Below are 15,168 nucleotides of genomic sequence, written 5' to 3' on the forward strand. Positions count from 1 at the left end.
TAAAATTACTCAATTAAATAAGTCAAATGAAAAACTATAATTAATTATAATTATTTAATCTTTAAACTCACAAATATTGTTTTGCAGGGTCGAGCTGTAATCGACACTGGTTTTAGCAGGCACATGCGAAGGAGGGAAGCCGCTGTGGTGGTCACGACCACCTAGGTAAGGGAAACCGGAGGAAAACTATTTCATTTGCCCTAGGGAAGGGCAATTATTTACATCAATCTCTGGAGACTCGTAAAAGGCCGATTCCGTCACTTTCTTGCCGGAGGAAAAAGATTTCATCTTGGAAAATTTAGGGCTGTGAAGCGTTAAAAGGGGTCTAGTTTGTGAAAACAACCTGGGTCGATCCAGAGACCTCCTCCATCTTTTCTTTGCCTCAAGGGCCTATTTTTTCTTCTTCACTTGCCCGATACACGACAACTTGCCAACGTCTCCCAACTTATGCCAAAGTGGAAGCATTAGAATCGGGTTATGTAAAATGTGAAAGAATAGACAAGACACATGAACTGTTTGACAGAATGCCTCAAATAGAATTATTCTCTTGATTTGAGATTTATTGAAAAGGCTTTAGAATGGCCATGGATTGTTTAAGCAATGGAAACTAGGCAGCCAATACAGATCACAAGGACACACAGAGGATGGCGGATGGTGATGGCATCCAGGGATATTCAAAGAAAACCTTAGGAATGGCGAATAGGCAGATGCCATGGGAAAATGTGCCATTTGACGACCATGATTTGGCTCAATTAAAAACTTCTGATCATTCTCCTCAATGGGTTGTCAAGGATGGTCGCCGGCGTGACTTGGCTTATGACAAATTCCTACCGGCTTCATCATATTTTTGCAAATTTACAAGTAATTATGTTCCAAAACCTTCACGTTCTTATTATAAATCTTTTGTTCCCAAGGCATTGATATTTCAGGGCATTCTGGGTCCTCATCCCGTTGATCACCCAAATACTCCTTTTAAGCATTTTCATTCCTTTTTTGGTTCTAAAAAACCTATGAAGCATAGATATGTTTCGCCTCAACCGCCATTTGACATTTGTGTTGGCTCCCCGCGTTCTAATGGTTTTTCCCCATTAGCTTCTTCTGGATCTCCCTCCCAGGATTGTAATCCTTCCCTCCCATCTTATGTCACCTGGCCAAATAACACTTTGGTTTCAAACCCTCACTTCCTTTCTTCCCCGAATGACATTCATGTTGCTAAACGAGCTCCCTTCCATCCAAATCCACTTCCCCATAACTCTCCCTTTGCATTTTCCAATTCGATAAGGAGCAATCCGCATTCTTCTATGTAGTATAAGGTTATATTCCCCGATTACATGATTCAGAACTCTGTGAAGTTATTGCATTCTACTGCCCTCATTGGTAAGATTCTTTCTTTGGTTTCTTTTGGTAAATTGTTAACATGGGCAAAGTCTAATTGGGATGGTATGAAGGATTTATTTCTGTTTGATAAAGATTCTCTATATTTCACTATGATTTTTGATTCTGAAAAGTATAGGGATTGTGTGCATAGATTTAAAGGGTGGTTTTGTTTTGGGATAGGAATTTTTACCTATGCTTGGTCTCCTCGTTTTGATATTCAATCGGCAAAGCTACAATTTATGCCCTTCTAGGTAACTTTCCTAGGTCTTCCCTTGGAGTATCGTGATATGTATATGGTTGAAATCCTGACAAACAAATTGGGCGTCTTTATTAAGCATGATTTAGTTCCTTTTGAATGACCTCATCTTCCGATTAGGATTTGTTTGGTATTAAATTTGTCTAAACCCATTCCCTCTGAGATTACTATTTGCTCCAAATATGGTGCGTGGATTCAGCCTGTGGTGATTCAAGATTCGATCGCTATTCATTTTTGTGCTCCGTTACTGGGCCATTTCACCTCTCAATGTTGTGGTGATTTTGATGCATCTTTACAAGTTTGTTCATATTTTTCATCTGATTTTCGCCAATGTTCTCTTTTTAAAAGTAAGGATCGTCAGTCTTTAAATGATCATAATGTTAAGGATTCTGCTCCTTTACGTCTTTCTGTTACATCTCTCATTTCTTTTTTTGGATATATAGTATGTGATGTGCCTCTGATGGATTTTACTTTTCTTTGCTCTCTAGTTGTGTTCTTCTTTGTTTTGTCTGCCATTTGTCGGTTTTGTTTCCTGTTTCTTCAAACTCGGTTAAGTTTCTTCCTAGTCCTTTCAAGGATTATTGGTCTTCTGAATTTCATTTTGAACCTTTTTTGTTCTCCTTTGCGAGTTTTTTTCAAATTTCTTGTCCTTCGATTCCATTTCCAAAATTGTTGTTACCTTCAAATAGTTGCACAAATCATTGCTCTATTAATTCTTCTTCTCGTTCTTCTTTTGTGGGTTTGGCGGATGATACCAAAATTATTCATAGTTTGATTTTTGATAGTGATTCTTTTTTGCACATTCCAAAGTCTCCTTCTTCTCTTTCCATTTCTGAAGAGAAAATTCAGCTTATTGCTTCAGATATTTTATTTTCAGTTTCTTCTGATCTATTTGATGAGATTGTTGCAAAGGAATTTCCTGAATTTTCTTTTTCTTCTGCATTTGCCTCTTCGGGGCTTGTCCATGCTGGTTGTCATGTTTCCTCTTCTTAGCCAAATTCAGTTGAAGGTGTGGATGCAAATCTTATTGATAGTCCTTCTTCAACTATTTCTAATGTGTATGGATTTGGTTTCTCTCAGAATCGAGCCTTGGAGCAATCTCCTTCTGTTTCCTCCCTATTATTAAAACTCCTAAGAAGAGGGGTCGAAAACCAAAATTGGCTAAAATCAAGGAGGAGATTGCAATTGGTATTCAATCCACTATCGTAGAGAAATTTTCTTCCCAAGTCAAAACAAGGAGGGCATGTTGCTCTCCTTGTGATAAATAAGGATTTTATCTTGGAATGTCAGGGGCTTAAATGCCCGTGACAAAAGGGGAAGGATCAAGAAATTTCTTGATTCTTCAAAAGTGGATATCATCTTATTGCAAGAGTTTATACTTTCTCAGGATTCTTTTGATAACATAATTTCCAAATGGTCCCTTTGGAAAGCTATTCATGTTCCTTCTTTGGGTGCTTCTGGTGGTCTTATAACTTTATGGAATCCTAAATCAGCCAAAGTTGAGATGTTATCTTTTGCTTCTCATTGACAGTCGTTAAAGGTTGACTGGTTTGAAGTCTCTTTTGTTCTATTTAATATTTATGGTCCGACTTCTTCTTCAGATAAAACCGAATTATGGGATTCCTTATCTGAATTGTTTTTATGATATGATGATTTTTTTATTGTGCTTGGGGGTGATTTTAATGCTCTCCTTTCCTCGAATGAAAAAAGAGGGGGTAATCCTACAACTCAAAAGGTTATTGATGGCTTTTCTTCCTTTGTACAAAATAGTGCGTTATTCGATATTTTCCCTTCTAATGGTTCTTTCACTTGGACTAATAGGAGATCTAAATGCCAGATTGCCTCTCACCTTGACCGATTTCTTATTTCCCTAAACCTACGTTTGAGCAACTTTTCCTTTTCTTCTGAGATTCTTACCTCCTCAGACTCTGACCATTTCCCAATTTTGCTCAATTTTGATAAATTGGATCATGTTCCCTCTGTTAGACCTTCTTTTAAGTTTGAGAAAATGTGGTTCACTCATCCTCATTTTCTTTCTTTATTAAAGAAATGGTGGATAAGTGTTCCATTTTGCAAAGGTTCTAAGATGTTTCAATTTTATTCCAAACTGAAATTTGTGAAATCTCAAATTATGGCTTGGAATAAATTGGTCTTTAAGAATATTTTTCATGAAAAAGAGGCAGTTGCAACTGATTTGAAGGTTGTTAATGAGGATATTATTAGACATGGCACTAATTCCTCCATTAATGACGCTCAAAGGAAATTGCAAGCTTATTGGGAGATCCTTTGCTCCCGGGTTGAAATCTATTGGTAGCAAAAGTCTCATGAGGTTTGGCTTAAAGAAGGTGACATGAATACTGCCTTCTTTCAAGCTGCAGCCAAGCTTAAAAGAGCTGCTTCTACAATTTTTAGTATTAAGGATTCTAAGTCTGGTTATGTCCTTAATTTAGATCAGCAGATTAGAGAGGAGGGGGTGTCTTTTTTTAAGGAATTGTTATCTCCTTCTTTTTCTTCTTCCTCTATGGATTTGATTTTAGATTCTATCCCCTCCCTTGTTTCTCATGAGGATAATGACTTTCTTATGAGGCTTTTTTCTTTAGATGAGTTTCATTCTATTGTTTTTTCCATGGCCCCTGACAAAGCTCTAGAACCTAATGGGTTGACTATCTTGGTCTTTCAGAAATGTTGGGATTTTATTGGTTTTGACTTATTAATGGCTTTGGAAGAGTCTAGGAGGGGTGGGTATATCCTTAAAATTTTTAACATGACTTATATTGCCCTTATCCCGAAATCTAAGAATCCCCAAACTTTTGCTGAATTTAGACCCATTTCTTTGTGCAACTCTATTTACAAAATCTTCACCAAGGCTATTTATTTAAGACTTAAAATTCTCCTTCCTCATATCATCTCTCCTCAACAAGGAGGTTTTGTTCCGGGTTGGGAAACTCATGAGGGAGCAATTGTTGCTCATGAAACTTTACATTCCATAAATTTGTCCAATATCCCGACTTTTGTGGTCAAACTTGATATGATGAAGGCTTATGATAAAGTTTGCTGGGCTTTTTTGCTCAAAGTTTTGAGAAAATTTGGTTTCTCTGAAAGCTGGTGTAAATGGATCAAGAGTTGTATTTCTACTGCTTCATTTTCTGTCATCATTAATGGAGCTCCCTCTGGATACTTTTCTTCAACCCAGGGTTTTAGACAAGGAGATCCTTTATCTCCTTTCATATTTATCATTATGGCAAAATCTTTTAGTTGATTGGTTATTAAGCAAAGGGATCTGGGTTTTTGGCAAGGGGTATTAATTCCCAACTGATATTTTAGTCACTCATAACCTTTTTGTCGATGATACACTTTTATTTGGGTCTTCTTCTATTCAAGAGGCTACTTATATTAAATTTATTCTGGATACTTATACTGCTGGATCTGGCCAACATATTAGCCCCCATAAATCCAAGATCTTCATTTTTAATACTCCTCAGTTGGTGGCTGATAGACTTGTGAATATCTTATGTTCCCCAGTAGACTCTCTTCCTTCTACCCATTTGGGGATTCCTTTATTTATGGGATCTACTAAGTCTTCTTTTTGGAATTCGGTTATTGAGACTCTTAAATCTCGTATTTCCGCTTGGAAGGCTAGGTGGTTGTCTCTTTCAGGTAGGATACTTCTCATTAAAACGGTCCTATCTGCCATTCCCAATTAATATATCTCAGTTCTTCAAGCTCCCAAATCAGTCATCTCCCAAATTGAAAAGATTATTCGATCTTTTCTTTGGAAAAATAACATGACATAAGATAAAAAGATTCCACTGATTTCTTTGACCAAGATGTTTCTTTCCAAGCAAGTTGGTGGTGCTGGGATTCAGGACTTATCTAAAAGAAATAGGGCTTTTGGGGGCAAACTATTTTGGTCTATGTATACTAAGCCCCAATCTTTGTGGTGCCAAATTATGCAGGCTAAGTATTTGGATTCCCAAAATCCTGCTAGGATCTTCACAATTTCTAATCCTCCACAGGGGTCTGCTATTTGGAACTTTATGATCTCATGTAGGGAAGTGGTCTCTAATTTTATCTCCTGGCAGGTCCATTCAAGGAAGGATATTCTTTTTTGGAAAGACTCCTCAAATGGCTTTCCCCCTCTTTTGCAGCATGATTCTCTTGCTTATGTTTCAGTTATTCTTTCTTAATCATGGGGAGTTAGATTGGTTGATTATGTAGATAGTGTTGATTTGTTTTCTCACAAGGTCTCATGGAAGGATCCCTCTACTCTGCCTTTATCCTTGCAGGAAATTCAAAATTTTAAATCTGTTTTGCAAGACCGAGTGGCTTTCCTTTCTAACATCAAAGATCAACTTATTTGGTGCCCTTCTAAATCAGGAAACTACTCTGTTAAAGAAGGATATTTTGCTATTCAACAAATGGTCAATCAAAATGCTCCTCATCGTGCCTTTTTGTTCTATTGGAATAATTCAGTATTACCTAAAGCTGGCATTTTTTCCTGGCTCGCGCTGCAAAATAGAATTTTGACTAGTGATCGTTTAGTCAAATTTAATATTGCAGCCTCCTTTTCTTGTGTCTTATGTGGTAAAGCTCTTGAATATGTCAATCATCTTTTTCTTCATTGTGAGTTTGCGAGTAGTTGTTGGCATTTTGTCCTCCAAAAGTTATCTCTTTCATTCCCTTTACCTTTATCTTTATGGGACATGTTTAAGTCTTGGCCAGTTTTGTACTCATCTTCTCTATTTTATTGTTTGTGGTTTATAATTCCCTCTTCAGTCATATGGGCCATTTGGTGGGAAAGAAACAAGCGCATTTTTAGATGTGACTCATCGGATTTATCGGTTGTTCTTGGGATTTTGGAAAGAAGTATTATTGAGCAAGTTAATGCCCATGTCCAGAAATATTTTAATATGAATTCAGAGTTCTCTTCTTGGGATAATTTTATGATTTCTTCTTGGAAAAGTATCATTATTCCTGTATCACCCACCTTTCCAAGGATTTGGAAAACACCTGTAGACATAAATTCCATAAAATGGCATCCTTCTAATGCCCCTTTTTGTAAATTGAATTTTGATGGATCCTCCCATGGAAATCCTAGTGATTTAGGAATAGGGATAGTTTTTCATGATCATTTGGGTTCTTTATTAGCATTAAAAGCTATGCCAATTTCTCCTGGTACAAATAATATGGCTGAGGCTTGTGCTCTTTTAGAAGGTCTTGTTATGGCTAAGGATTTGAATTTCAAATACCTTCATATTGAAGGTGATTCAACTATTGTCATTAATGCTTGCAAGGCAAGAAAAACTGATAATTGGCATTTCCGGTATATTCTTGAGCAAATATGGACTCTTCTTGATACGTTTGAGCACCTCAACATCTCACATGTTTATCGTGAAGGTAATGCATTGGTTGATTGCCTCGCTAATATGGGTTGTGACAAAACCATTATTGATTCCTCTCGATTGGGGGGTGACTTGATGAGCTTCCTAAACCTATTAAGTATAGCCTGTAGAGAGTTGAGGATTTAATCTTTCTTATTATATGATTGCTTGTTTATACGAGTTGATATTCTCTTCTCTTGGTGAGGTATTTCTTTTCATAATTCCATTTGGTTTTGATTTGAGGTACTTTGCTTTACTTGATCATCACTTGACATTCATTAATGATGAGTTGGTTGTTATTGATGTTGTTCATGTGTTTGGTACTCTCTTCTGGTGCGAAATATGGAGATATTATTTTCATATTGGGAATCCGTCCTTCATATGCCATTTAAAGTTTGGCATAGCGTTGTTTTCATGATTAACTCTGTACGCCGCTTCTTTTGGTTAGTCAGATTTTTATGATATATCTCCTCTTTCTTTTCATCTACGGCATAAAAATTTTGGGCTTCATTTCTCTCTAGCATTTCCACATTCACCTCTTCTCCTTTGGCATTTGTCTATAATGATGGACCGCAGATCTCATGTTGTTGGTGTCAGTCATGTTTTGGAACCTTGTGTTTCTTGTAAATTCTCTATGTTCTGTAGTATATATATATTTTGGTTGCATTTGTTTTTTGGTGCAGGGGCATGTCAATTTTGGTTGCAGGAGTTCTTTCTTGTAGGGCCTTCAAGATATCCCAGGAACTTATTTTGTAAATAAGCTTGCATGCTCATATTCTGTAAAATGAGCTTGCATGCTCCTATTTGTAAATGAGCCCGCATGCTCCTTTGCTGATCTCTATTTTGTAACTAGCTCTGGCTAGAGGATTGTTCACTACTTCTCTTCTATAGTCATGTGATGAGCAATGACCAGAGTTTTTCTTGCTAGTTCTTTTCTCTGGGAGCTCAGTTTGAACTAGTTTTTAAATATATTGTAAAAATTATATACTATTAATAAAATATATCAAGTGGCATTGCGACCTTGCCAAAAAAAACAAAAACAAAAAAAACTCACAAATATTACTTTTTCAAATTAGTTAAATAATTTAAATCTTAAATTTCTACCAATTCCATCACATTAATTAATTAAATAATTTAATTAACTACTTCCCAAAACTGAGAGGGGTTAAAACAATAATCATTTCTCAAAATTATCAACTATAAGCAAGAGTGACAATTTACAACAACCCCAAATACTGAGTACTAACAAAAGGGTGCCGACTAACAAGACCTAGCAAACAGGGGACTAGGGTGCCTAACAGGGTCTGACTGATATCTCCTTGCCCACTTTACCGTTGGGTTGGAGAGCACACTCAGACCTGAAGATTCAGGTGGAGTCGATGCTCGGTACCTACAATTGTATAAACAAATTGTTGAGAATACATATACATATACATACACACACACACACACGCGCGCGCGCGCGCGCGTACACACACACACACACGCGCGCGCGCGCATACACACACACACATTTATATATATCATACCGTGAGTAGGGAATGGAAGCGACATAGCTTGCTCGTAGAGAGTTGTGCTTTTTCTCCCCCTCACCCAAGTATATCAAACATGGAAGCAGTGTACATCAAGTCTATATACATCAATAAATATAAATAAATTCATAAATAAACTAATGAAATGAATCCATCTAATAATCACATCATAAACTACATCATATGTTTCCATCAGAGACAATGCCATTCAAATAATGATCACAACCACTTAAACACATCAGAGATAATAAGAAACACAAGATCAAGGTAGGTATACATCTATAATCATCTAACACACATACCAAACGAAGATACATCACATAACATCACTATACTAACCCAACACATAACATGTAACATCATAGTCATATAGAAATCCAGGAAACGTAAACAAGCCTCACACTCTAAAACCAAAATTGACCAATGCCAAAATCGGGGTCGAACCACTTAGAGCACAAATCACAAAGTTTGACAAGCCAAAAGAGGGAGGGGCACTACAACCTGCACACATATGAATAAAGACGAAATGTTGGGTGGCTATGATTAGAGGTTTGCCATAGTCAAACCTTCATTTTGATGTTTGCACCTCCACGAACAATCAAGATAGATAGATTTGATAAAAGTGATAGTAGAAACACAATATAGAAGATGGAATAAATAATATGCTCAATGACAGATAATGAAGAGGATGTTGTGATAGACCCACAAAGCACAAACTTCCCTTCAACACCAAAGATTAAAAGCTTGCTGGGATAAGAGAAAAGCGTAAACCTCCCAAGTTGATGAAGATTTTTTGCGAATGGTGATGGAAGTGAGTTATGGATGAGAATGCAAGAAACTTATGAGAAATCATGAGCGTAATTGCAAAGAGAAAGTTGTGAATATAATAGAATGCAAAAAGAGAGCCAAATAGAGTTAAATGAAGCGAAATTGGAAAGATAAAGGGGGCTAGAAATTGTCTTGACTTTGGTGGGAGTCGAAAGGTGTTACACTATCATAATTAGTAGGTGTAACGTCTTAATGACCAAATTCAATCACAAATTTTTGTAAGACAAATACGTATGTGGATGTCTCTATGACATGTAGGTATCCATGAACAATTTAGACAAAATGGTCAGAAAGACATGCATGATAGATGGAAAAGTAGATTGAGGAACCTAGTGAGATGGGAGCTTTATCATTGTCTTCAATTTAGCTAAATAAAAGGTGTTATGCAGCGTTGAATTGTATAGGGTATAATTTACGACATTACAACATAATATCAAATATTCATAGTTGTAAGTTTTTCAACTATTTTGAAGGATTTATCCATGAGGTTTCATATGATGCATCATAGTGTAAAAGATCCTCAACATCCTACTTAAATGATGTCAAAACCCATAGATCCATATAAAACACATTAGATTTGGACTTACAAACTTTTGGGGTAATTTTTTGGAGGTTGTATGAACCTATGAACAATATCTCTAGTAGTGAATAGTATTTTTAGAGTGAACGAAGTTGTAGTGTGAACAACGTTGCCAATAGTGAACAATATTTTTAGTTGTGAACATTATTTTTTCATCTATGAATACTATATTTTGGCTACGAATAATTTATTTAGGTTGTAAACAATATTTTCAAGCTATGAATACTATTTTTTAGCTCCTCTTTTTTTATTCATAAGAAGATAGTTTCCTTTTGATAGCCATAACTTTTCATTAGGATATACCATCTTTTAAAGTTTTTATAGTTATTAAAAATTTGACTCTAAGATCTCCATAGAAATATTAGTATATTTTCATGATTTTGTTATGTTCATTTTATTGTTGATTGAATTCTAGATTACTTTTTTAGCTCGTGTGCTCATAACTTTCACCCATAGTCCTCATTTTGGAAAAAAGACATGAGAAAGGTATTGACGAGCTGTTCTCTACCATCGAAGTAATTTTTTACATTCAACACACAATATATTTAGTTATTTGCACTTTTATTGTTATCCTAGATATTTTGGTAGGTAGAGAAGTTTTATTTTCTTGTGTATAATTTATTTTAGCTTATTAATGTGTGTTGGGATTATTGATATTTGATTTTTTTTTAGGAAAGTATCATGAGTTTTTCTATTAACCCTTTTGTGCTACTTTTGGAAAAGGACAATTTTGAACCTTGGCGAAAGGACACGATACTAACATATCTTAAGTGACTTAATTTTTTTCCTTATCTTTATGGACCTATACTTGAACTAGATATACAGTTAGCAAAAAGTCAACGTGGAAAAACAATATTGATCATGTCATAATATTAATTTATTCTAGTGTTGATTATGATACTATGTGCTATTTTGGATCTTGAGTGTTTATATATACTTTGGAACAAGATCTGGGAGGTTATCAAGTATGTCACCATTCTCATATGAGCTTGTTATGGATTGTCTCATACCCTTTGATGATGCATATAATATATCCTTTGTTGAAAATAATTTATAGAAACTTGAATATTCTAAAAGCTCTTGAATATTTTGATGATACAAAGATTTATTTTGTTGCTCCTCCTATGAAGATCACATTTCCATCACTTGTTTCTACTTTAGATTTCAATGCTAATTCTTTGAGATCTTTCATTGATTGTTTATAGTAGGTCAATATTAGTTTTCTAATAATAGCTTGTTGAGATTTCTACAATTGATTAAACATTCATCATTATTTGTGGAATCTTACATTTTCTAATTAGAGGATTCAATAGAGTATTTGCAATAATTTTTTGATGGTGCAAATTTCATCACTTCATTACATTGAAAGGCGTATTATACTCACATAATGGATTGAAGAATGTTGGTCAATACAAACTCCCTGTGATTAAAATTCACACCCACAATAGTGGGTTACACTTTTTGGCCAAACTCAACATTGAAATGAACATTTGGAGCTAAATCTTCACGTTAGAACACCTATAGTTGCTAAATTGTGAAGAATTTGGAGATGATGCAAAGTAGTGATTTGTGGCATTTTGTCTATAGATTCTAAATATATATTTTTAAAATTTTTTGAAATCAAAATTCATTTCTTTTTCCATCTCTTTCACTAGCTAGTTTTTAATAGTAATCACCATTATTAAAGAGTGATGCGTACTATAAACCACATAACTTTTTTTCTATGGGGATAAAGTTCTATAAAAGAAAGATTTGTAACTATTATATCTATATAATGCATTTGACTTCATAATGTTTTATTTATTATATATATATATATATATATATATATATATATATATATATATATATATATATATATATATATATATATATATATATATATATATATATATATATATATATATATATATATATATATATATATATATATATATATATATAAAGTTTTGAAGTCAAGCCAATTACAATTTAGACATAGGTGTACTATTACGAGCATAACTTTTTTTTGTATGTATCAGAATTCAATTTTTCTTATTTTGTTGGACCATAGGCATCAATACCAATGGATAAATATTGTTAAGATTTTTGTGGTAATAAACTATTTTTCCACATGTGTAGAACATAGAGCTTGATATTCAATGAAAAACATATGTTTAATTAAACTAGAAACAATAATGTATAATAAAACTAAAATATATTAAAACTATACTTGTTGGAAAGCTCATTTTAAGAACTAAGATACTATAACTGGGTTTGTCAAGTTAATTCCATTTTGATCCTCAAACGCCAAAAAATTGTAAAAAATTATAGATGGAGGGGGGCAAGTGCAAAATAAGGGGGTTAGAGCAAACCTCCCTTCTCTTGAACCCCCATAGACCCCTTCAAATGAAGAGGAGGTTAGAATGAAGGGGGGTTTGTTCTAACCCCAATAAAATGATTAAAAATTGGTCGACAAGGGATTTGAATGAACTCTTAGACATAAGCATGTTTGTTTGAAGGGGGGTGTTTAAGCAAACATGAAAAAACCTTTGAATGAAGGATTATCTTCATTTGAAGGTGCTTTAACTTTTTTTTTTTTACAACCAACACGTTTTCTTCATGACCAAAAGTGCAACCTACTTATATGGGATGACCTTGGTCCATGTAATATTACAAGGGTCAGTGCAAGAAGCTGAGTCCACTTTTTGGCCAAAAAGTGGAAGTGTTTTTCCTGATTTTCAAATTTTTTCTCATTTGAGCTTAAATTTTGAAACACTTGGAGATTGAATCTTGGAAAAAGTCAGAAATATAAAAGATAGCCCTCTGAGTCTACTTTCCAAATATGTAATTTATTTTAATACCCACATAATAAAAAACAACTTTTTGAATGGAGTTCTAAAAACTATGTTTTAAAAATGCATGTTTCAGGACCATACCATGCATGTGTATGACCCACACTTTTTGACACAATTAAAATTATTTTCTCAAACCGTTTTGGAAAATGGTTTGTAACACACTGAAGATTTATGAGCATATTTTTCTGTATTTATTTTTTAAATATATTCTTTTTAATTAGTTTTTTAATGACCGTAATTATCTTTTTAAAAATTTGACGTGTACGACTCACATAATTTGACGTAAACTTAACATTTAAAAAAAAAAAGAAAAGAATTTTGTGTAGATTGATGACATATAATTTTTTTTTTTAATTCATTAAAATAAAAAGTTACTAAATTAACAAAATTAGTTAATATTTCAAGTTTATGGACCCGATTTAGTATAAATTAAATGAAAAATAGTTAAAATAATCAATTTTAAAATAAATTTCCATATTTAGAATCTAGATAGTATAATCTGAAATGGGTTTTAATTTCGTATAAAAATTCTCTAATTAGAGGCACCTAAACTATTTCAGAAGTTCATATTTGTGCTTTCGTTCATGGAGATTTGAATTTAAAGGTCCATGTCTCAGGTGTGGCCATCCCAGGCCTATCCCGAACCTAATCTCGAGGCATGTGGACGGTTGTGGAATTAACTTCCACAGAACGAGCCCCCATTTTGAAAATGGGGACCCGTTCCTTTTTTTAACTGTTGGTTTCCATTCCTAAATTACCGTTACTGTAAAAAAAAGGACAAATTGCATCAATTTACCAAATTATCATTGGAATCCGTACTGACAAACATTTTTTACAACATTTGGCACTACTTTTTTATCTTTTTTACACAAAGTTTAGAAGAACTCAGTAAAAAGAAATATTATTTTTTGAAGAGGAGTTTGTAAAGATGGGTTCTAAGCAACGTCAAAAGAAACAAAGAAAGACAATGACAACAGACAAAATTCAAGCACAAAGAGAGGAGGCAAAACACCAAAGAGATCGAAGATCATAACAATGACAATTGAATAACACTGAAGCATCTAGTTTAGTGCCCGTTGTAGATGAGACCATTGAAGAGATAATGATGGACACAAGAAATGTAGAACTAAACATGGGTATGACTGTTGATGCAAATGTTAATTTGGATCCGAATCCTGGTATGCTTTTAAATCCCCAAGACTATGATGCCAATCAAATTGCTGATATAAATGAAGCTGGATATAAATTTAATACACCAATACGAAAAGAAATAAAAATTGAAAATATTACACCACCCTCTCTGAAAGAAAATGAATGTAATTTGTTTACTATTGATAACAATGTGCTATATAATCTTAATGGGTTAGTTTCTTGGAGACAAATTAGAACACATGCGAACATATTATATAAAAAAAATTTCTATAATAAAAAGTTAGGATTCCAATGTCAATTAATGCTACAATTAATAAAAATGTTAAAAATACGTAAAGTCGTGAAAAAAATAGGTATTTATGCAAAACCAAAAAGAAAAGATGAATCATATAAGCAAGTTGTTTCTACTGTTGCCAGTGCCATCGATTCTATTGGAAAAACAAGTCAATCTAAAGATAAGAATACGACACGTAGAGTTATAACAACTGCTATAGTTGACAAAACAATTGTTAGTAAAAGAATATTAAGTGATATAAGTGGCTATTTAAACTTACATCGTAGAACCTTGTCAAGAGAGGCCAAAAGAAGAGACACAAAGGAAATTGATCCACTAAACCATTGTTGGAGTTTTAGTGGTAGACTTCAAAGGTTGGACATGAAATTAAATGATGAAACTAAACAATTAATCACAAAATTTTGGCATGATAACACTAGAGTTTCATCAAATGCTAGAGATGTTTTAAAGTTATGGGTGGGATCAAAAATTCGTGGTCCTCATCAAAAACATCTTCTTGACATTACTCAAACTGAATTCTTTAACAAATTTAGTGATGAATAGATGTGTTAAATGAATTTACGAATTAGTCAAAGATCATTTGAAAAATGCAAACCCTGGTATGTTAAAATCAATAAACAAAGAATATCTTGTTGTTGTAAAACTCATGTTCAGTTTTGTTACTATTATGATGTTTTTCAATATATACGTTGTATATTGCATGGTAATGATCTTGTGTAGGATTGTAGTGTTTATGTTCCACTTGAAACTATAAAAGATTTTATTGCAAGTTTATTTTGTAAACCACCTAATGAGCAATTATTTCTTTCCAATTCATACATTTATGACCTTTGCAATTTATGTGGGAACTATTATTTGATAGGTGAATGTATGCATGAACATGTTTCATCCGAGTTTGGACAAAAAATGGTTGATGTTAGGTTTAAAAAT

General features: G+C 33.8%; 1 pseudogene; it reads left to right on the forward strand.

The window, feature by feature from the left end:
* The window catches only part of LOC131043900 (subtilisin-like protease SBT3.18), a 127,066-nt pseudogene that overhangs the window by 11,553 nt on the left and 100,345 nt on the right, over nucleotides 1–15,168 (forward strand).

The sequence above is a fragment of the Cryptomeria japonica genome, chromosome 3 (assembly GCF_030272615.1).
Source record: "Cryptomeria japonica chromosome 3, Sugi_1.0, whole genome shotgun sequence".
NCBI classification, from domain to species: domain Eukaryota; kingdom Viridiplantae; phylum Streptophyta; class Pinopsida; order Cupressales; family Cupressaceae; genus Cryptomeria; species Cryptomeria japonica.